We start from the raw sequence: 24240 nt of genomic DNA, 5'->3' as shown, positions 1-24240 counted from the left end.
TCCAGTGGCCATGCTGGCTGGGGCTGATGGGAGTTGTAGTTTTAAAAAGTAACTTTTCCAAGCTCTGCATTTAATATTATTATTATTAACTCTATAGCGTTCAAAGTACTTCTCATATCAGTATAATATTCCAGTTTAGACTCCTTGTTCATCTAACCAAGTATTGTCTACTCTGCCTGGCAGCAACTCTGAGGTCTCAAGCAGAGGTCTTTTCAGTAACATACTGCGTGCCTAATCCTTTTAGCTGGAGATGCCTGGGATTGAACTTGGGATCTTCTGTACAGAAAACTTGTGCTGTGTCACTGAGTTATGATCCCCACCCAAGGGAAAGATCACTACACGAATCTGTAAGGCTTGCAGCATACGGTAAGACAGTATTATTTTCGCCATACTGCAAATTGAGGATGGGGCAAAGGCTCAGGCTGAGAGATAGGGCCTTTATGAAGGTCGTTTAGTGAATTTGTGGCAGAGGCAAGTTTTGAACTGTGCTCACCACTCAGCCAGGCCACACTCTGAGGGCACATAATTTGACCACTTTTCTGAAGCTAAGCAGGTCTGGCTTGGGTCGTTGTCTAGATGGAAGACCTCTAGGAACCCCCTTTTATGTTACCTTGAGTTGCATGATGGTAAGAAAGGTGAGATATAAGAAATGCACCAAATAAGTAAAATTAGCCTCTGTGCTGGTTAATCGGGATCTTGGTGCATCTTCATGTTCATGTGACAAAAAGATGTAAGCAACATAGGAAGTCTCTTTGAAACTTTCTGTGCTGATGGTTTTGTTGGTTAATCTCTAGAAGCGGTATGGATTCTTCTTGCAGATCTTGAACTCGCATTCTTCACTGCATCATTGAATAGAGCTTGCTCAAAGAAAGTCTCTCCCTTTATAATGCAAGTCCACATGAATCCATTCTTTCTGTTTCCTTGTGTGTTGTTGGGGTGAGGGAGTTAACATCAATTCTGCCCCTTGAATCATCCTCCGTGCGGTGTCTGTATAAAAGTTTTGCAGCAAGAGTTCGTTCAGCGCCCTCTGCTATCAGAAAGGTCGGCTGGATAATGTGACACGCATTTTACTTTCAGCAAGCTTGTTATAGCAGCCTTGCATTTTTCATGAGCACTTCAGTAACCTGTAGCCAAAGCTCTGGGGGTTTCCACCACAAAGAGGTGGATCAGCTTAGCTCTCACTTCCCATCTGGCACTGGGTGACAGGGACAGTCAAGAGGCTGCAGGAAACCTGAAGAACAAGAGGGAAAAAAGTTGGTGTGGGACACCCATTGTGATGCATGAAAAGCTAAACATGTGCTTCTTGTATGGGCATGGATTTTGAGACACTTGTTTATGATTTCTTACTCATTGCACTCTAGAGTCATCAGAACAGCTGTCTCTTCTGTAGATAGTACAGCACATAGGCACTGACATCCTCTTTTGCCAAGCCTGAGGATTCAGGATTCTCTTTCAAGTTAGTACTTGAAATCCTTCACCCTTTCCCTGTTTTGAACAACATTTATTCAGATGCTCCTGGTGCGCATTAAATCGGTGTCATAGCATTTGTATGCTCGTAGTTGCATGACTTTAAAAACAAACATGTAACAGGAAGGATCAAGAGCTAATTGCCATTATGATACTACATAATTAAACTTTAATTAAACTTTCTGATATAAATGTATATTGGTGTAACTCGCAGCCAGTGAAGAATGATTTCCTCTTCCCCACTAAGTTTCATAGTTCTTAAATGCTTATTTTATTAACCAGTCATAATGAATGCTAGAAAACAAAGGTCTTTCTAATAGTTCATGTTCACTAGTGCTTTCTCAATAAACAATACAAACTAGACTTGATTGGTAAATGGTGTCTTTGCATTTGACTGCACATGTAAAAAGATGCAAATAGCTGACAGCAGGGAGGCTGATAATTATCTCAATCACAGCAGGGCAAGAGAGTCATTTAACCCTTTCCTCCCTTACTGCAGTCCTGGGCTCCCTTTGGGAGAAAGGACAGGATATAAATTTCATAATAAATGAATATAAATTAAAATGAATTAAAATCCCTACTCTGAAGCACCAGCAGGGAGCCTTCGTCCCAATGCAAATAGCAGCTTTGGAGGGGCGATTTTTGAAAGGACCTTGCCAGGGAAGGAAAGGGTTGTCTGCCTGCTGCAATCCTGATTATTATCAGACCTCTCCCCTTAAATGCTGCTATTTAAATTTTTAAGACTATGCGCATTACACATAAAGATGCATTTCAGCTCATGTCTAGTTATGCCCCGATTCAGGTTTTACTACGAAAGCAACCAACAGCCCATTTCTTTACTATACAACACCATTTTGTCCTTTTCTGCCATTTCTAGAAGCTTCATCAGCTAGCCTTTAAACTGAAGAAACAGAAACAACCTTCCAGTGTTGAACAATTATTACTATAATGCATTACACTTCAGGCTGCCCTTGTTCAGAAAATGCAGTTAATACAAAATATAGCAGCTAGTCTACTACCTAGGGAGAAAGGGTGAAGGGACGTATTCATGAGTACTTAAGAAGCTTCACAGCTCCTGATTCATTTCTGAGAACAATTCAAAGTGCTGGTTCTTGCCTTTGAGATATGGATTCCATGGCTGAAGGTGTTGTACTGTGCTAGGCTGCAGGCAGATACAAGGTCAATAAGAAAATGCAACTTTACCTGACTTTTCCCTCCAGCATAGCTAACAGCAGTTTGGAGGAGGCAATTTTGAAGGGTAAAAAGTGGATCAGGAAAGAGGTAAACCATATCCCCCCAATGCTGCATCCCCAATTCAACACCCCCCCATTCCTTTTAAGTATCAAGAAAAAAATGGTTGCCTGGAGATTCAGTCATGGACCTCCCCCATCTTGTCTGGTTTGGCTCTACGGCTGCACTCCTATGAAGTCCAGAAGTAAACCTCATTGAATATAGCAGGGCTTCTGCAGAAACTTGCATAGAATCAGGACGCAAGCTTGCTTTATCTGTGCATAGAGCAAAGAAACCGATCCTTTTTCAGTCATCTTGATTACGAAAATTGATTTTTTTTCTCAAAAAATATTTAAAACTTTATCCAAATAAATATCTTCCCTTTAAGGAAATTATGGCATGGAACATAATTCCAATTAGAAAGTCAAGTATTCAACTTCTGAAAGAGCTAATTAAAACCAAACACAGGTACTTAATTGAAATGCATGACAACCAGTCTATTACTTCAAGCCACTCACTCCCATGATCCTATTGTGTTATTTCTTTGCAGTTAAGAGGTTAAATTTAAAAGAGCAAGGCCAAGTTCAGGCTTTGTCTTGTAAGGTCAGCAGACACCAACTATTTGCCATAAATTCAATTTTTATGGGGCAGCTGTTGATCTGCCCATAGACAGACAGAAAATAGGTGCCGCTGCTGAACCTCTTTGGCAATCTTAGATGGGCAGAACAGTTCACAAAACAAGACTATGGCTCTGTAAAGGGAAAGGAAAGGGCATAAAACAGTACAGGACTCCTTTGCTTCCAACAAGCATGTGTGTGCACACATTTATGGCTATAAAGGAGCCCAACTAAATGTGATTGCATCTCCCAGCATATTTTCTCTAGGTAAAAGCAGCCATGGATTTGATGGTAACAATTTGGATCAAAGCCATAGCTCCAAGAGAGGAAGGTTAATCCTGCCCCTAATAATACCCCCCTTTTAAAAAGCTGCTAATGACCACTCTCATCCATGACTTGATTGTGGATGAAGGTGCCGATTTGGTGTGCATTACCGAGACCTGGGTGGTGAGCTTGGAGGAGTTGATCTGACCCAGCTTTGCCCACCTGGATACTCGGTGCAACACCAGCACAGGCTGCAGGGTCGGGGGGGGGAGTTGCTGTGGTCTACAGAACTTCCATCTCTGTCACCAGGAAACCACTCTGTCTTGGAGCTGGCTGTGAGGGCCTGCACCTGGTGTTGGGCCGACGAGACAGTAAACTAGGGTTGCTGCTGGTGTACCGTCCACCCTGCTGCCTGGCAGCTTCTCTGACCGAGGTAGTGGAGATAATCTCAGCTGTGGCGGTGGAGGAGCCCAGAACGATGGTGCTGGGTGATTTCAATGTCCATGCTGAGGCTGCCTCTAATGTTCTGGCTTGAGACTTCATGGCCTCCATGACGACCATGGGGCTGTCTCAAGTTGTTATTGGCCCAACACATAGGACAGGGCACACCCTCAACTTGGTTTTTGCTCTAGATGGAGGAAGGGGTGGTCTAGAGATAGGGGGTGGATGTCACCCCATTGTTGTGGTCAGATCACTTCCTGGTGAAGTTTAGACTTATGGCTCCGATCCTTCCCTGCAGGGGTAGTGGACAGATTAAGATGGTCTGCCCCCGGAGCCTAATGGAATCCATAGGATTCCTGAATGCCCTGGGGGAGTTCCCAATATATAGAGCAGGTGACCCTGTTGAAGTCCTTGTCACGCTGTGGAACAGTGAGGCGCTTTAGGCTCTCGACACGGTTGCCCCTGAGTACCCTCTCCGGCACTGTGGAGCCCAGCTTGCACCTTCGTACACCAGTGAGCTAAGGGCAATGAAACAGGCTGGATGACGGCTAGAGCACAAGTGGCAAAAGACATGCTGTGAGGCTGATTGGGCACAAGTAAAACATCATAACCGTGCCTACTGTGTGGCGGTGAGGGCGGCGAAGAAGGCCCACTTCTCTGCCTCCATCACATCTTCAAGTAGCCGTCCAGTGGAGCTTTCCATATTGTCAGGGGTCTGTTGACATCAACTCCAGGAAATGGAGTCTTAGACCCTTTGGAGGCCCACTGTGAATTGTTTGCAAGGCACTTTGAGGGTAAAGTTGCTCGCCTCTGTAGCAGTCTTGATGCCCCCTCCACATCTACTGTAGTCCCCAATGAGGTGTCAAGTGCAACGTCTGCTGCAACTTCTTGGAAACGGTTTCAGTTGATGTGGCCTGATGACGTGGACAAGGTGCTTGCGATGATGCGGCCAGCAACGTGTCCTCTCGACCCTTGCCCTTCTTGGCTTATTAAAGCTTGCCGAGGGGGCTTGACCAAGTGGATCCAGGGTGTGGTCAATGCATCATTGAGGTAGGGAGTGGTTCCAGCCGCCTTGAAAGAGGTGGTGATCCGACCACTCCTGAAAAAGCCCACCCTGGACCCATTGGTTTATGACAACTACCTCCCGGTTGCAAATACCCCCATCTTAGGGAAGGTGATTGAGAGGGTTGTGGCGCAGCAACTGCAAGTACCTTTGGATGAAACAGATTATCTTGACCCATCCCAGTCTGGGTTCAGGCCTGGTTATGGAACTGAATTGGCCTTGGTCGCCCTGATGGATGGCCTTTATTGGGAGAAGGACAGGGGGAGTGCGACCCTGTTATTCTTACTTGATCTCTCAGCGGCTTTTGATACCATCGACCATGGTATCCTTCTGGGCCAACTTGGTGAGATGGGTATTGGAGGAACTGTTTTACAGTGGTTCTGATCCTATCTCCAGGGTTGCTGTCAGAGAATAGCATTGGGTGACTGTCTTTCAGCCCCCTGACAGCTGTGCTGTGGGGTGCTGTGGGGTGCCGCAGGGTACCATCTTGTCCCCCATGCTGTTTAACATCTATACGAAGCCCTTGGGAGCAGTCATCAGGAGCTTTGGGGTGAGGTGTCAGCAGTATGCTGATGATACCCAGCTCTATTTCTCCATAACATCTGAATCGGGAGAGGCCGTGCAAGCCCTGGACCGCTGCCTGGACTCGGTGGTGGGCTGAATGAGGGCGAATAAACTGAGTCTGAATCCTAGCAAGACGGAGGCACTGTGGGTTGGTGGTTCCTGTGTTCGGATAATTGGTCAGTTGCCTGCTTTGGACGGGGTCGTACTCCCTCTGAAAGATCAGGTCCGTAGCCTGGGGGTGCTCCTGGATCCATCTTTGTCGCTAGAGGCCCAGGTGACCTCAGTGGCTAGCTTCGGCTGGTGAGACAGCTGCGGCCGTTTCTGCACCAGGATAGCCTACCCACTGTTGTCCACGCACTGGTAACCTCCAGGCTGGATTACTGTAATGTGCTCTATGTGGGGCTGCCCTTGAGGTTGGTCTGGAAGCTGCAGCTGGTGCAAAATGCGGCAGCGAGACTGCTCACTGGGGCAGGGTATCAGCAACATGTCACCCAGCTGCTGAAAGAATTGCACTGGCTGCCCATTTGCTACTGGGCCAAGTTCAAGGTTCTAGTTTTGGTGTACAAAGCCCTATACAGCTCGGGACCAGGATACCTGAAAGACCGTCTTATCCCTTACATACCCAGTCGATCACTGCGCTCTGCAGGTGAGGGCATCCTGCAGATACCACCTTATCAGGAGGTTCGTTCTACACAATATAGGAAACGGACCTTTAGTGTGGCAGCACCTACCCTGTGGAATTCCCTCCCTTTGAATATTAGGCAGGCACCATCTCTGCTATCTTTTCGGCGCCTTTTGAAGACTTTCCTCTTCCAACAAGCCTTTTAGGTTGAGACCTATCCCAGTCTGTGTCTGTGTTAGAATTGCTTAATATGTTTTTTAATGTTTTTAACCCTTTTTAAAAGTTGTTTTTTTAAAATGTTTTTAACGCTGCTTTGTTTTAATGTATTTTAAGATCTGTTTTTATGATGTTTTAACGTGTTTTTAGCGCTTTGTTTGCTGTTCTGGGCTCCTGCTTGGAGGAAAGGTGGGACACAAATTAAATAATAAATAAATAAATAAATACTGGCAACAGGGGTGGTAGAAGATAGGTACAATCTTCTTTTGTGTCACTTCTTCCAACAGTGCCTATACAACTGCATGTGCTTCATAGTTTCTTTACTCCAATATTCAATATTCAAGTGCAAAATATTAATCTTCAAAAGTCACCAATAATGCCTTCCACACTGTCAAGAGCTGAAGCAGCCAGAACCTCATGCTCCTGTAAACTGCTGCCCCATATGGTGGGCTATAGGTCACTCCCACCCCCTGGAAAGTAAAAGGATCTTATGGAAAAGGGCTATCGCTCAGTGGCAAAGAGCATCTGCCTTAGAAGCAGAAAGCCCCACATTCAATCCCCAGCATCTCCAAATAGGGCTGGGAAAGACTCCTGTCTGAAACTCTAGAGAGCAGCTGCCTGTCAGTGTAGATAATACTGAGCTAGATGGACCAATGGTTTGACTCAGCATAAGGCGGCTTTGTATGTATTGGAATGGTTCTGCCCACCCAAGCAATCCAGTGGCTCAACAGGAAAGGTTTTTTCTGCTCAAACTGGGAACTGATCTAGACTATTATATCTATATTATATTATATGGGTGTTAGAACAAATTAAACCAGAACTGTCACTAGAAGCTAAAATGATGAAATGGAGGTTATCATACTTTGGAACCAAGTTTAGCATGGAGAAGATTGAGAAGGGACATGATGTGTGTTTTATGTGCCTTCAAGTCAATTACAACATATGGCGACCCTATGAATCAGTGACCTTCAAGAGCATTTGTCATGAACCACCCTGTTCAGATCTTGTAAGTTTAGGTCTGTGGCTTCCTTTATGGAATCAATCCATCTCTTGTTTGGCCTTCCTCTTTTTCTACTCCCTTCTGTTTTTCCCAGCATTATTGTGTTTTCTAGGGAATCGGGTCTTCTCATGATGTGTCCAAAGTATGATCAGCTCAGTTTCATCATTTTAACTACTAGTGATAGTTCCGGTTTAGGTTGTTCTAACAACCAATTATTTTTCATGGTCCATGGTATACATAAAGCTCTCCTCCAACACCACATTTGAAATGAGTTGATTTTTCTCTTATCCGCCTTTTTCACTGTCCAACTTTCACATCCATACATAGAGATCGGGAATACCATGGCCTGAATGATCCTGACTTTGGTGTTCAGTGATACATCTTTGCATTTGAGGATCTTTTCTAGTTCTCTCATAGCTGCTCTCCCCAGTCCTAGCCTTCTTTTGATTTCTTGACTATTGTCTCCATTTTGGTTAACGACTGTGCCAAGGTATTAATAACCCTTGACAAGTTCAATGTACTTATTGTCAATTTTAAAGTTACATAAATCTTCTGTGGTCATTAACTTCTTTTCACATTCAGCTGTAGTCCTGCTTTTGTGCTTTCCTCTTTAACTTTCATCAGCATTCTTTTCAAATCATTACTGGTTTCTGCTAACAGTATGGTATCGTCTGCATATCTTAAATTATTGATATTTCTCTCTCCAGTTTTCACACCTCCTTCATCTTGGTCCAATCCTGCTTTCTGTATGATATGTTCTGCGTACAGATTAAACAAATAGGATGATAATATACACCCTTGTCTCACAACCTTTCCAATGGGGAACCAATCGGTTTCTCCATATTCTGTCCTTACAGTAGCCTCTTGTCCAGAGTATAGGCTGTGCATCAGAACAGTCAGATGCTGTGGCACCCCCATTTCTTTTAAAGCATGCCATAGTTTTTCGTGATCTACACAATCAAAGACTTTACTGTAATCTATAAAGCACAGAGTGATTTTCTTCTGAAATTTCTTGGTCCATTCCATTATCCAACATATGTTTGCAATATGATCTCTGGTACCTCTTCCCTTTCTAATTCCAGCTTTGACAACTGGCATTTTTTGCTCCATATATGATATGATAGAGCTCTTCAAATACCACAGGGCTGTCACACATAAGAGGGCAAGGACGTGCTCCCTGCTGCCCCAGAGGTTAGGACTAGATCCAATGAGTTTATGTTACACAATGGTAGATTTCAACTGAAATATCAGGAATAACTTCTAGACAGTAAGAGCAGTTCAACAATTGAACCAAATACCTTCATGGGGACATCCAATGAAACTGAATATTAGAAGATTCTGGACAGACAAAAGAAAATACTTCTTCACACAGTGCACAGTTAAGCTAAGAATTCACTCCCACAAGAGGCAGTGATGGCCACCAGCTCAGATGACTTTAAAAGAGGATTAGACAAATTCATGGAGGCTATCAACGGGTACTAGCCATGATAGCTATGTTCTACCACCACTGTTAAAGGCAGTATGCCTCTGAATGCCGAATGCCAGTTGGTGGGAAACTTGGGTGGGGAGAGTGCTGTTGCACTCAGTTCCTGCTTGCAGGCTTCCCATAGGCATCTGGTTGGCCACTGTGAGAACAGGATGGTAGACTAGCTGGACCTTTGGCCTTATGAAGCAGGGCTTTTCTCATGTTACCTGGACAATGGTGGGTTCTTCCATGGTGGAGATCTTCAAACACAGGCAGGACAGCCATCTGGTGGAGATGCTTTAGCTCTCATTTCCTGAATTAATAATAATAATAATAATAATTTTATTCAATTTCTATACCGCCCACAGCCAACGGCTCTCTGGGCGGTGAACAGCATAAATTTAAAATACAATATAATAAAATCACATATCAATACCACACACATAACAAAATTCCAAAGACTAAAAACATATTACATAATTGTTCTAGTATACTAAGATGTAATAAATATACTAAGAATATTAAAATATTAAAATGCCTGGGGAAAGAGGTACGTTTTAACCTGGCACCGAAAAGAGAGCAAAGTTGGCGCCAGGCGCACCTCGTCAGAAACACTATTCCATAGTTCGGGGGCCACCACTGAGAAGGCCCTAGATCTTGTCGTCATCCTCCGGGCCTCTTTATGAGTCAGTACCCGGAGGAGGGCCTTCGATGTTGCACGCAGTGTACGGGTAGTTTCATATCGGGAGAGGCGTTCCATCAGGTATTGCAGGCCCGCGCCGTGTAAGGCTTTATAGGTCAAAACCAACACTTTGGCCCGGAAACATATAGGCAGCCAGTGCAAACGGGCCAGAACAGGTGTTATATGTTCGGATCGTTTGATCCTAGTCAACAATCGGGCCGCAGCGTTTTGCACGAGCTGCAGTTTCCGAACCGTCTTCAAAGGTAGCCCCACGTAAAGCGCATTGCAGTAGTCCAATCTTGAGGTTACCAGAGCATGGATAACTGAAGCAAGGTCGTCGCTGTCCAGATAGGGACGTAGCTGAGCTACCAACTGAAATTGATAGAACGCACTTCGTGCCACCGAGGCTACCTGGGCCTCAAGTGACAATGAAGGATCTAGAAGAACTCCCAGACTATGAACCTGCTCCTTCAGGGGGAGTGTAACCCCGTCCAGAACAGGTTGAATATCCACCATCTGATCAGAGAAACCGCTCACTAACAGCATCTCAGTCTTGTCTGGATTGAGCTTCAATTTATTAGCTCTCATCCAGTCCATTATTGCGGCCAGGCAACGGTTCAGTACATTGACAGCCTCACCTGAAGAAGATGAAAAGGAGAAGTAGAGCTGCGTGTCATCAGCATACTGATGACTACGCACTCCAAAACTCCTGATGACCGCCCCCAGCGGCTTCATATAGATATTAAAGAGCATGGGGGACAGAACTGACCCCTGCGGGACCCCATACTGGAGAACCCAGGGTGTTGAGCAATGCTCCCCAAGCACTACCTTCTTAAGCAGAGGGTTGGACTAGATGGCCTACAAGACCCCTCTGATTCTATGATTTTAAGTACCCCACTTAAGCTTCTGAGGAACCACAAGGCAACCCCCAGAACACAACTTGAAAACCACTCCTTTAGATAATGTTTTAAACCCTGTATATTTCTAATACTCAGACTCTATTGATATTAAAAGAGGATTTTTTTTGCAATTGACTTCCTTAGGTTAAATTTTTTTCAGTGGAATTCCCAACTCACTCTTTCATGTCCTGGACCCTGTGGGCAGCTAGTATGATTTTGTGTAATTGTGCAAATCAGAAACTTTCTTGAAAAGGGGGAAATGAGAAAATATTAAATAATATTATGGAGGCAGGAGTGGAATCAAAAATACAAAATCAGATGATTATCTTACTCTCCTTCTGCACCTAACACTGCACATAAATGTTCTGCTTTGCATGTAAGAGGGCACAAATGGGGCTGCCAGTACTGAATTCCTTCCCATGCAGCTTTGCATGTCCACGAGGATGGATCAAAAGAGAGACTGGATCATCCACTAAATACTCTTTTAGAATGGTACACATCAGTGTGCAAAAAGAAAAAGAAAAAGGTTAGGGGCTCCTTTTTAGTAGTACAAGTGGAACAAAATGTTGCAGTATATCCTTGCCTCTTCATAATAGCTTTCCTGTTCAGGGTTCCAGCCAGCCAACCCTAACTCATGCCTTACACTTCTAAGCCATTCTTCACACAGAGTTCTCCATTTTCCTTTTCCAGGAGACACTCATTCTGTCAGCAGTCACCACCTAAGTTTGCTATTAGAGGGTGCAATATTCAGCCTTGGCACATTATCAGAAATCAATTGAGAGACATACTTCACATAGGTGTCTGTATTAAAAGGACAGATTTTAAAAGCCTGTTGCTTCTGATCTGCTAAGTCATATTTTACGTAACCACCACCAGATAATGGATGGCTGCTTTCTTACAGAGATGTTACTAGGTGCCAGATACATATTTAATGTGGTTTCATTATACCCTATAAATGTTCGGATCAGAATAATCTCCCCAGGGGGTTCTGTGAATAAGAGAAGCAGAAAATTATGAACAAACTTAGCACACATCCTCACGACTTCATGATAAAAGCCAGCATATCACCATACAACACCTGTTGCTGGAGCTAGGTTAATTACTCGTCATTGTCATCAACTGCCTGAAAAAATTATTGCCCGCTTATTTCCCCCCCAAATCTGAAAAGCAACACCCACAAAAACAGCAAAGTCCTTTAATTTCTGTTGGGTGGTGTTTTTTTTAAAAAAATCCAGTTCCTGTATTTATTTTTAAGATATGCCTTCGGGGCATTTTCCTTTACAACAGAAATTCAGGTGGGTCATTTTAAAGGCTCTGTTGGAAAATTACGGTCTTTTCTCATGGGGGGAGATCAATAATTTATATAACTGTATATATTGCTATGCAAGGTCAGATGAAAAGATACTGGGCCTCATTCTGTATTTCTGGGCCCTACACGTGGCTGTTTGTGTTACTGTAGGGTTGAAGTGCTCAAAGTGCTAGCGTTGGCCTTTGAAACACACATGGGCTTGGTCCAGACAGGCAGGACCAGTTCTAAAGGGCGGCCAGGTGGGGCACTGGCCCGAGGGCCCCTGGAATTACAGGGTAACAGGGGGCCCCTCAGCGGCCCCTCCGCTCCCCTTCCACGATCCGTGGCAATCTGCAGCCCCCCCACACCCCCTACTACCTGTCTCCTGCCTTTTAGTATTGCCCTTAATGAAGATGGCGGCCGCGGTTTTCCTAAAGTACTGAAGCCCCTGCTGCCATCTTAGTTGATGGCAGAGATGCGCACACGTAGCACGCACACGTGCCATCAACAAAGATGGCAGGGGAGGCTTCATCCCCTTAGAGAAACCGTGGCCGCCATCTTGGTTAATGGCAATAGTAAAAGACAGGAGATAGGTAGGGGCGGTGGAAGGGTGGGGAATGCAAACGTGCACACACGCCGGGGGCCAGGGCAAGCTGATGCACAAGGGCCCTGGCATGCCTGGAGCCAGCCCTGCTGACAGGGGCTACACCAAGGGCAGGGAAGTCAGCCCTGGAGACCAAACGTGGCCCTCCGGGTCTCTCTCTCTAGCCCTCCGAACTCTCGCCACGCCACATCCTCTCCTAAAGCCATGTCCTTCACTGACCCTGCTTCTTGAGTGTTTTGGCTGGGCTAGTATGTGTCCTTGAACTCTGGGAATGCTCCTTGTTTGCCTGGATGGATGGAGAACAGAGAGGGGTGTGTGAGTGGATGTAGAAACTCGCCTGCTGCTCAAATATAAGATTTACATTTGCTCGCTGTTGCCTCTGGCCCTGCCCACCACCGGCACGTGGCCCTCACAAGGCTGCCCAGAAGGGAATGTGGTCCTTGGGCTGAAAATGGTAAGAGCCAGCAGTCGGCTTCCCCAGGCATCTGCCCAGGTCTGCACTTCAAAAAGGGGCCAAAAGCTCACTGCCAACTCCTGGAGATCCTTGGCCCTGTTGCTGCTCCTTCTTGCCGCTGCTGCTGCTGCCTGTTCACCTGCTGCCAGGGTTAGCTCAAGACATTTTTGCTGCCAAAGGACAAACGGCCTCCCTCGTCATTCCCTGGATCTTACTTATCGCTGGTGACAGAACAGCAACCTCCATTGCACCCGAGGGCGGCAGGATTGCTTAGGGGATGCAGGGCAGTCCACATGGAACACACAGCTCTGTCCTCCAACTGAGGAGAATAGCCAGGTGAGCTCAGGAGGGATGGTTGGGTGACTGCCTCCACTGCTCACAACATTTGCTGCCTAAGATGGTTGCCTTACCCTGCCTAATGGTAGAGCCAGTCCTGCCTGCCCACTCTGAGCATGCAAATAGAGACAAGAGTGAGGAGCAGGACCAGCTGCCTCCATCCACCTTTCTCTATTCCTCATACCCTTAAGTATCTCAAGCACAGATTTAACTCATCCATGCCTGGCTAGATTCTGCTAACTCTGACCATAACACATCAGCTATGAATGTTGTTTTGCTCCTGAGCTGCCAGATTCCACTGCAGAGTCAGCTATTACTTTCCCTACACAGTGGACCAGCATCTTTATTTCTGTAGAACAGAAGTTAAGGGAAGACAGGAATGTGAAGTGCCTTCCTCTTCAGGATTTGCGTTTTGCAGCACAGTCAGTCACACCTGAAAGTATGGTTGGACCTACAACTCCCAGAATTCCCTGGGAAAAGGGACTGATTTTTAAGCCACTCTGGGAATTGTCGCTCCATGAGAGGAATAGAAGTCTCATAACAACTCTCAGCACCCTTCACGAACCAAAGCTCCCAGGTTTTTTTGAGGGAGCCATAACTGTTAAGAGTGCTTTAAGTACATGGTGTGGATGTGACCTGTTGCTGGACAACTTTAAGACCTCTACCCTTTCTTCTTTTAGGTGACAGAATCATAGAACAGTAGAGTTGGAAGGACCTATAAGGCCATTGAGTCCAAGCGGATCTGAAGGACTCTTTCAAATAGATGACTGTCCTCTGTAAGGCAGGACATATGCCCACCCCATTTGGCCTGTTGGACTGCAGCCCAGACTAGTGAACTGAAGGCACTCATCCCTGCTGAGTCATCTAGGAAAGGTTTGTACCAATACAGGGCAGACTTCTGCCTGTAACGCAAAGCCCATCATTATCTGAGGAGTAGGATTAATTGCCTCAAGACCTGCTGGTCAGATTAAGGCTGTGCCCCATGAGCCACATACAGTCCAGTTGCTTCTGTCGAGTACCAAGGACATTTCCTATTTTCTGGTCTATTTCCCTGATAAATCACTATCCATATGTGGTCCCTATTTTTGCTTTCTGGAGGCTTGTTAAAAGGTTATTGGTGTGAATTGTCTGATTTCTCGTTCTTCATTGTTCAGCTTCTTCTTCAGGGTCTCTAAAAGTTAAAAATGTGTGTGGGCTGAGGTCAGTAGATACACTTTTGCCTTAATATACACACATATACATTGACATGAATGGGCACTAAAGCAGTGGGCAGTGGGCAGCCTGCTGTTTGCCACATTCAGCTGCTGAGGTACATTTTGAATTGATGATTGCACAACAGAGAAGATTTATTCTTCACAATTATATCTTGATCAAAAGAACCACCGTCCATTTGGCTTTTAAATCAGTGGCATGGATAGGCTATTTCAGAGTAGAGGCGGGCAAGAAATTCAATTCACATTTCAAGCTGAATGTATCAAATCCGCATTTCCCAAAACAACAACATTTTCCAAAACAACAACTTCTGAAGTCCCACTATTCGAATTTTACAGTGTAGTTCACTAGCCAACAATGCTTACAAAATCGCATATGTTAGGGGAAAGTGTGCATAATAATGACTATATGAGTGAAAATAACATTATATGATGAGGAACGGCTTGCAAAAATGCGTACATTAGTCAAAACTGCCTACCAAAATGTGTTTATTAGGAGAAATTCACTCTAAAGTGCTGGAGGATTTAAAAAAACCCTTCAAATTGCTACAGAAATGTGGAGAACTGAATTTAAGATGGGAAAAATGAGAAACTGAGAGAACCAAAATCGACAGATCTTTCCATCCCTATTTCAGAGTAAACAAATATTGCATATAGCAGCCATGGAAGGAGAGACTGTAGCCTGGTGCCAGGATACATGCCAAAGGTTCCAAGTTCCATCCCTGGCATCCCCAGTTAAAACAAACAGGTAGCCAGTGATATGAAAGATCTCTGCCCGAAATCCAGGGCAGCAAGTAGTCTGACCTGCTATAAGGTTGCCCCCTTATGTAGCTTTTAGCAATGCGTAGTGGCAGAGAACTAGATTCAGGCACTGATCCTTGGTATAACTTTGAAGTATTACAAGCAATGTTGTTTTTAAATGCTTACAACGGGTGGGGAACATTTTTTAGGCCGACAGCCACATTCCCTCATGGAAACCTTCTGGGGGCTGCAAACCAGGGGTGGGTAGGGCCACAGCCAAGGGTGGGTGGGGCAATGAATGTGATTCTTACCTTTATACAGCAGGCTGTACCTGAGCCATAGAAAAGTCAGAGATTTCTACATGTTCACCCCTCCACCCAGGTAAGCAAGAGCCACGATTGTAGTTCAAAGACACATTTGAGACTGGCAAACAACTGAGGGAGGCACAGAGCAGGTATGGTGAGGGGTGTGGCCTCGGAAGGAGTCATGGCCTAGAGAGAGTCCCATTGGCTGGATAGAGAGCCCGCAAGGATTGCATTCAGTCCCAGGACCTGAGGTTCCTCTCACCCCTGTCTTGCAGGGTTGGCAGCCCTGACAAAAGCTACCAGGTGGAGAATTCATTTTCCAGATTGGTGATCTCCTCATGTGGTGTGACCGTGAAGGGGAACAGTGACATAGGAAGCTGGCCTTTGGATAATTCTGAATTGTAGAAATTATTTATTTATCTTCCTCCTCCTTGCAGAAATTCTGCACAAGCAAGTTCTATGCAACTAAGCACCCTTTAACAGGGTGGGGGCAAGGCCGGAAAAAGCAAATGCTAAGACCTCAGCCTTTTCCACAGACAGGTTTGCTTTTATATCTTGTATTTGTTCAGGGGAGGGAGCGTTCGGTGGATTGAAACCCCTTTATTGCATCCTCCATGGTGGCAGGCAAACACTTCCAGTGCATTCACCACTTACGACACATACACTGAGCCAAAAAGATAATTGAGATGAAGGCTGCTTCTCCTTGCTGACTCAAACAGAAAGTCTATGGATAAGGGGTGGAGCTGCACATGTTGATAAAGTGAGCACTTAAAGGTAAAGGTGTCCCCACGCTTGTAGTGCAAGTCGTTTCCAACTCTTAGGGTGACGTCTTGCGACGTTTACTAGGCAGACCATATATATGGGGTGGGATTGCCAGTTCTGTCCCCGGCCTTTCTTTACCCCCCAGCATATGCCGGGTACACATTTTACCGACCACGGATGGATGAAAAACTGAGTGGACCTCAACCCCTTTTACCGGAGATTCAACTTCCTCCTTTCACTGGAATCGAACTCCGGCCGTGAGCAGAGCTTTGGCTGCGTTACCACCGCTTAGCACTCTGCGCCACGGAGGATCTTAAAGTGAGCACTTACAGTTTTATAAACTGCTAGATGCTGCATATGCAGCAGACAGACTAAAATTCTTGATCTTTCCAGGACAACTGTGGTGTCCCCCATGAACTAAGAACAATGGAAGGCAGGAGTAGGCTGATTTCTCACAAAATGCTTAGGCAGAAAACTGCCTCCACATTTTGCCTTGTATCTCTGGATCCACAAGGGCTAGAGCAGCCTTTCCCAACCAGTGTGCCTCCAGATGTTGTTGGACCACAACTCATAAGAACATAAGAAGAGCCTGCTGGATCAGGCCAGTGGCCCATCTAGTCCAGCATCCTGTTCTCACAGTGGCCAACCAGGTGCCTTGGGGAAGCCCGCAAGCAGGACCCGAGTGCAAGAACTCTCCCCTCCTGAGGCTTCTGGCAACTGGTTTTCAGAAGCATGCTGCCTCTGACTAGGGTGGCACAGCACAGCCATCATGGCTAGTAGCCATTGATAGCCCTGTCCTCCATGAATTTGTCTAATCTTCTTTTAAAGCCATCCAAGCTGGTGGCCATTACTGCATCTTGTGGGAGCAAATTCCATAGTTTAACTATGCGCTGAGTAAAGAAGTACTTCCTTTTGTCTGTCCTGAATCTTCCAACATTCAGCTTCTTTGAATGTCCACGAGTTCTAGTATTATGAGAGAGGAAGAAGAACTTTTCTCTATCCACTTTCTCAACTTTCTTTCCTGACCATTGGCAATGCTGGCTGAGGCTGATGGGAGTTGTGGTCCAACAACATCTGGAGGCACACTGGTTGAAAAAGGCTGGGCTAGAGACTTGCTTTTGAAAACAATAAAAGCTGGGAATCCAGGCCATCTGATGGGCTACGTGGGCACTGGGTAGCGTAGCTAGAATCCAGGTAAAACCCAGATAACTGGGCAATATGGCAATCCTAGTTTTAATAAAGGAAACAAATCAGTAGATGTGGCAGTCAGGTCAACACAAGCCCTCCCTGAGCCTCCTACAGGAATTTATTATTTTAAAAGTTGTTTTTGAGCCCTGAAGAGAGGGGTGGGACCATACGGATGATTTTGATAGGTCAGCACAGGATATAGACGGGAAAAAGTGCAGAGTGTCTCCAAATGTGAGGGAAAGTATTGAATATGAATGTAAGGAATGGAGAATGGCCTGGGTTATAGCTTGGGGTGTGTGTGAAACTTTATGGGGAGCAATGCCCCACTTGCACTTAGTGGGGGGCTTTGACTGGTCCCTAGTAACATACTTCTGAATAAACATGCATAGGATTAAACAATAAACAGTGTAGCCCTACAGTGCAAGTGTGTAGGGTTGCCAGGTCAGAAGCATCCTAAACCCTGAGATTTCAGGGGCGGGCCCTAGTGATGTCACAGGGGCAGGTTGTAGTGATGTCACAGAGGTGGGCCATAGTGATGTCATTAGGCATGATACATTAAGCATAAACCACAGTTGCTTGGAGCATACAGTTCAAACAAAAACATTTCTCTGATTAGAAATTAAGATATAAGCTAAAAGATAGAGCCTGAGTAGGGAACATTTAATCTAGCCTACTTGCTTCTTGCCAGAAGGGTTTAAGTGACCTCAGGCCAGCCCAGTAACCAGAAGGCCATTGTAGGAAGAAAGGAGCCTAGTGTTACGGAGATGTTAGATAGAAGCACTCAGGAGTAAAGATGGATGCCCCAGAAGGCTGCAGTTCTAAACACACTTACTAAGCCCCATAGAACTCAATAGGACTTACTTCTGAGTAGATATGGTTTGGATTGTGCTGTTGGTAAAGCTTGACTAGGGATTATCTGCAAAGATATCCATATCCAAGCAGAGTTGACAACCCCCTGCCTGGAATGCCCTGCCTGTAACTTTTAACATGGCTGCTCCAAACGTCTTTACAGATTTGACCTTTCACTTCAGAAAGAGGTTTGAGAAATTAGTAAGAGTAAGAAGATTCTCTACCCTTTTATGTCTACCTTATGGGCTGCTATAAACTCTTTGACAGGCAACCCAATTCTAGTGAATAATAATTGACAGAGAGAAACCACACATGGTTTGATCTACCTTCACAGGCAGCAGCTTGGGAACAACAATAATTGCAGCCATGCTTTCCAGTATGTGAATTCTCTTTCACCACTACTGGACAAGAAACAAACTGTCATGCAACCCCCTTTAAGGGGGTTGAGCTGACCTCATGGAACTACTGTTGTTGCTTCTATGGATGTAAGGGAGTGAGGTTAAAGGTAAATTAAATGCCGATAGAAAAAGAAAAGACAGTGATGATTTGCTAAATGCAATACCATACTAACCACAACAAGGTTCCTATGGGTAAAGCAGAAAACTCAGCATCCCACAATCAGTCAGGATTCCTAACCAAAAGCCAAAACTAAAAGAATCCTGGCAGCAGGGCTGGCCCCAGGCATGCCGGGGCTCTTGGGCACCAGCCAGCCCTGAGGCCTGGCACACGCACACGCACACGCACACACCCCACCTACCTACCTACCACGCAGGCGGAGGAGCGGGAGGTTGGGCAGGTGAGCAGGCGAGTGAGCGGGGGGGTGGCGGGTGGGCGAGCGAGGGGGCAGGACAGTGGGTGGGCGAGAGAGCGGGGGGAGAGGGCGAGCGAGGGAGCCAGCAGGGGCGGAGAGGGAGGGAGGGAGCAAGCGGGCGGGCGGAGGGGAGAGCAAGCAATGGGGCTTACTTAAACAGGAAAAAACAACAGTTTTCTACCTTTGTAATGGGGTCTAGGTACTGCCTGTCAATCACAACCCTGACTTCACTTATTGGCTACAAACCTCAAAGGGTGGTGTTAGAGCAGCCAGCTAAGAGATCATTTCACAGAAGTTGGGGGGGTGTCAGTTGACGTTTTGGTGTATATCTCGTGAACCAGGCCACCTACAAACTTAATTTTTTGAAAAAATGAAAGCTGAGAGTCCCAAGATTAAGCTGACTCACCTGGAGAGGTCCCCAAAAATCTGGAGTCTCTGCTCAAAAAATCAGACACTTGGCAATCCTAGAGTGCACGTATGTTTAAGGGGGGGAAGAGATAGAGAAAAAGAAAGAAAAAGAAGGCATGCTGCAAAGTTCTAAAGAATATAGCCCCTAGGCAAGAGCAGGCAACATTCTGAATAATGGATTATGCCTCTCATCCTGCCAAGTTCTAAATACGTGCAAATAGTGTCTTGGAACCTGCAACATTTCATGTGGCACCTTTTTGTATGCTCAAAGTATAATACCATGCATACACAGTTAATCCACAGTTGTGCTGGTCTTTATGTGTACCTAAAATGTGATATTAGCATTCCTCCTCAGCATAGTGAACACATTCAACAAAAGGACAAGACAAAAACTTGAGAGGGCATTAGTTGCACAGTATTTTGTGTAAACATATATCTTGGCCCGTTGCGTTGGATTATGTCGCTAGCTTTCAAAGAGGTGCGTTACATTTATATTGCTGTATGTGTGCCTTTAAAAAAAAGTTCCATTGTAAGCCTGCCAGAGAGCCTCTGACCTCTGCCCCTCTATAACAAACTCTACTGTCAATCAAATTCTCATTAGACATAGATATGACATAGACCCATGAATGACCATCTAACTGATTGACATCTGGTCTACAATGATTTACAAAAGAAGAAATCATCTTCTGTTTTTAAAGACTGGAACAAGATAACTATCCACAGTGCTGGGCATAGGTTTAATGTTGTCTGTCATACACTCTCTGGTACAATCCATGCTTAACTACTATATCGTATCAATGGAAAAACTGGAGGGTTTTCTTCTATAAGAAAAAGCATTCTATTATCATAATACATTTACAAGAAGAAATTACTTCCCAAGATATTAGTGTGCTGAGTATTCCAATTCAGAGTGAATGGACATCTCTTTTCAACTCATTCCACACAAATCCCATTCTTTCAGTACACTTTAACTGTCAACTTATCTGTCTTAGGGATATTATTTATGAATAATTCCATAAAAATGCTTTTATTTGATGAACTAGTATGATTTGGGTAGCAAATGAAAGATTTGTCAACATTAATTTAATTAATTTAATAGTGCCTTTAAAATCCTCTTTCAAATAGTTCAGAAGTCAAATAAATGTGTACCATTTTAGCCTCACAACATTTTGAAAAATAAGCCCTACAACATGTTGCTAGTAAACCTGAATGCCAGGACAACTCCCAGCATTTGATTGGCCTAACAGTTATTCCTTCCATTTTCATTTAAAATATTATGCCACACCATTCAATCATAATTTCTGAAACAGCATTTCCAACTTCTAAAACAAAATAAAACCCCTTACCTAACTTCACGGTTAGGTAATATCACCAATACATTAACTTGTACAGACCTTCACTTGGAGTTGGGCACAGAGGAAACTGTCTATACATATATCAAATATTTAAGACCACACTTTGTCTATGTTTTTTCCCCAACCTTTTCATCAAAAGATACTTATAGAGTCTTTTAGGCAGAGCAATCCAATTGTTTTAATGAACTGCATTATGTTTTATGTTAGGGATGGAAAGATCTGTCAATTTTGGTTCTTTCAGTTTCTCATTTTTCCAATCTTAAATTCAGTTCTCCACATTTCTGCAGCAATTTGTGATTTTAATTTTAAAAGTCCTCATGAAAATTTCCCAGATTTCAGTGCAAATTTCTCCTAATAAACAGACTTTTGTAGAGACGTTTGACTTATGTACACATTTTTGCAAGCCATTTCTCATCATTTAATGCATTTTTGTATGTTATTTTCACATATATTCATTTTTATGCACAGTTGCACCTAATATATGCATTTTTGTAAACATTATTTGGTTGGCAAACTGCATCTCAAAATCTGACTGAGAATTTTGAAGGATGGCTGTGTTTCAGTTCCCATGTTGTTTCGCAAAGTGCAAATTTGATATATTCAGCTTGAAATGCGATCTGAATCAAAATTCTTACCCATCCCTATTTTATGTTTTCTTTCCGTACTCTGCTTTTTATGATGACTTATTGTTCAGTTGCAGTACATTTTGTTTTTTCATATTTTACTGGAGATTGCAGGGTGCTTTGTGGAGGAAGTGCCTCGAAAAGAAAGGTATAAATTTTATTTTATTGATTTATTTATTTATTTATTTATTTATTTATTTATTGTGCCCTTCCTCCCAGTAGGAGCCCAGGGTGGCAAACAAAAGCACTAAAAACACTTTAAAACATCATAAAAATATATTTCACACAGGGCGCATCTGCTCCCCCCCATCTCACACCCAGGGAGGGCCAGTCTTCTGCCAGTTACAGACTCTCACTCTGAAGGCATCTGGTGACTTTCTCCTATCATTCATTTTACTGCACAGGTTGTCACCCTGTGCAGGAACAACGCATGTGCCATACACCCTCCCCACTACCAATCTCCTCCAGATTGGTTTTTAAAAAAAGAAATAGAAGGGGGTAGCGCCCTCGCAACTTCCTAAGAGGCTCCCCAAGGGGCAACTCCACTAGCAGCAGACCCACCGCCCAAAGGCAGCTGGGCTTTTATGCCTCCTGACTAGGGTTGCCAGGCTCAGGGCCTGAGAATGATTCTGTGTCTTTAAGAGAAGAGAAAATTCAGCCAAGTGCAGGTTTTCTTGCAATACTGTAATGGGAAAAACCATAAGGTGAAATTCTCCCTTCCCCCTGCACAACTTTTTTTTTATAATTATCTTTTGTTTTATTTTTCAGAATATACAGAAAAATGAACAGTTAATCAACAAACATGGAGTACATTGTATATACAAATGATGTTGATAATCCAATCTTGTGTCCAAACATTAATAAAAACAAAATGGCATTTTATAATTATTTTTCACTCATTGACTTTATTCTCTCTGTCGTTCTATAAGTTTCTCTGTGTTAGTGTGAAAGATATACCCTCTCCATAGCGAGACCTGGGATATCGGGGGAGAGAAAACTGGTAGAGTTTTCTTAATATAAACTATGAACGGGTACCACACATTGTCAAATTTGTCTGTTTTTGCTAAGCCGCGAATTTTTCTATCGTGTCGCATAAGTTTTTCAGAAAGTGCTATTTCCCATACTCTGCCCATCCATCGTTCAGTTGAAAGATCGTCTGCTAGTTTCCATTGAAGTGAGATTTCCATGTGGGCTGCCGCTAGCAACAGGGTAACCAGGTCTTTGTGCACAATGGGTACTTTTAAATGTCCTGTATAGGACACCAAGGCTAAGGCTGCATCCGGAGCTAGCAATTGCCCTGTAAACAGAAGACCTCTCGGTTGCCAGGCCCAGCCTCCTGACCCAGTCAGCAGTTTATGCAAGAGGCTGCAAGATTAACTGCAGCCTCTCTCCGGAGCCAGGATCAGGCAGGAGGTCCCAGACCTTGCAGCACTTACCAGCGACTTCAGCTATCTCAAGAGAGAGCAACCCAGAGGAGCGAGGAAGCAAGCAAGTACGCACGCATGCACTCAGGTACTCAGATATTCACTCCCAGGGCAGGTCTTCTCCAGTTCTCCAGTGCTGCAGCTGTTCCCAAGGACGGAGAGGGCAGCCCGGCTTTTATGTGCCTTGACCCAGCCAGGAGCTGATGCAAGAGGCTGCAAGATTAACTGCAGCCTCCCTCTGGAGCCAGGCCAGTCAGGGGGTCCCAGTCCTTCCAGCACTTACCAGAGACTTCAGCTGGCTCAAGAGACAGCAACCCAGAGGACCAAGCAAGCACTCAGATGTTCAGATACTCACTCCCAGGGCAGGTCTTCTCCGTCCCCCAGTGCTGCAGCTGCATAAATCAATCACTCCAATGCTCCCACTTCATCAGCGGGCCGCTAACACCACCAACATAATGTCAGCATGCCTCAACCACAATCCTATACTTCACTATGGCTATGTAGGCAAAGTGTGTGTGTGCATAGCTCAGGTTGGCTATCAACTGTCTTCCATTGTAGGGTTTTAACTTATGCACCTCTTTTGCTGGAACATAATGCTGTGTCAGCTGAAGGCTGTTGTCACTTTTAAGATCCCAATTAAGTTCCATTCCTCTACCAACATGTTCCACACATACCACCCTTTTAGTTTTGTGCTGATAGAGTTTATTTTATTTATTTTTTATTTATTAGTTTCATTTTTAAACCGCCCATAGCGAATAGCTCTCTGGGCGGTGTACAAAAAGATTAAAATACAGAATACAGAATAGAGTTGTGCTCTAAGAACCCAAAAAAATCAATGCAGTTTTGAGATCAGTAATTAGAATCAATGCAATTTTGAAAGGTTCAATCCACCATCTTGATTCAAAATGATACCCAACTATATCCAACTATTGCTCCTTGATTGCAAGAACTATCATTCACACATTGGCTACAATATCTTAAGAGGCAGCCAAAAGAATAGCAAACAACTTTCCAATATATATATATAGTAGATTAGCAGACAGTACCCAGTCTTTCTCAGAGGTTCTAAGGAACCAAAAAAACACTGATTTATAAACGGATAAATTTTTTTTGTATCTTAATGAAAAAATCATCATTTTCATTCTAATGCTGTTGGATAAACTATAACATAAAATCCTGCTAAATTTGGTTAAAATCAGTGCAGTTTTGAAAGGTTCAGTCCACTTTCTTGATTCAAAATGGCATCCAATTGTATCCAAACAGACAAAACCTGCCCCTGGATCTCAGGAACCATCATGCAAAATTTGGTTACTGTCCTGCTTCAGATTAAATCTAGTCCAGCAATCCCAAA

The 24240-nt window shown here is 44.3% G+C and overlaps 1 long non-coding RNA gene across 1 annotated transcript; it reads right to left on the bottom strand.

The window, feature by feature from the left end:
- Positions 1-608: 608 nt before the first annotated feature.
- On the bottom strand, positions 609-23010 carry LOC133364454 (uncharacterized). Its single transcript, XR_009757945.1, has 3 exons — positions 22902-23010; positions 9177-9262; positions 609-1231 (listed from the first exon to the last, which is right to left on the bottom strand). It is a non-coding gene; the product is annotated as an uncharacterized LOC133364454 (long non-coding RNA).
- Between the last annotated feature and the right edge of the window lie 1230 nt (positions 23011-24240).

This window comes from Rhineura floridana, chromosome 9, assembly GCF_030035675.1.
Source record: "Rhineura floridana isolate rRhiFlo1 chromosome 9, rRhiFlo1.hap2, whole genome shotgun sequence".
In the NCBI taxonomy this organism is placed as follows: Eukaryota; Metazoa; Chordata; class Lepidosauria; order Squamata; family Rhineuridae; genus Rhineura; species Rhineura floridana.
This window is presented reverse-complemented; position numbering and strand designations above follow the sequence as displayed.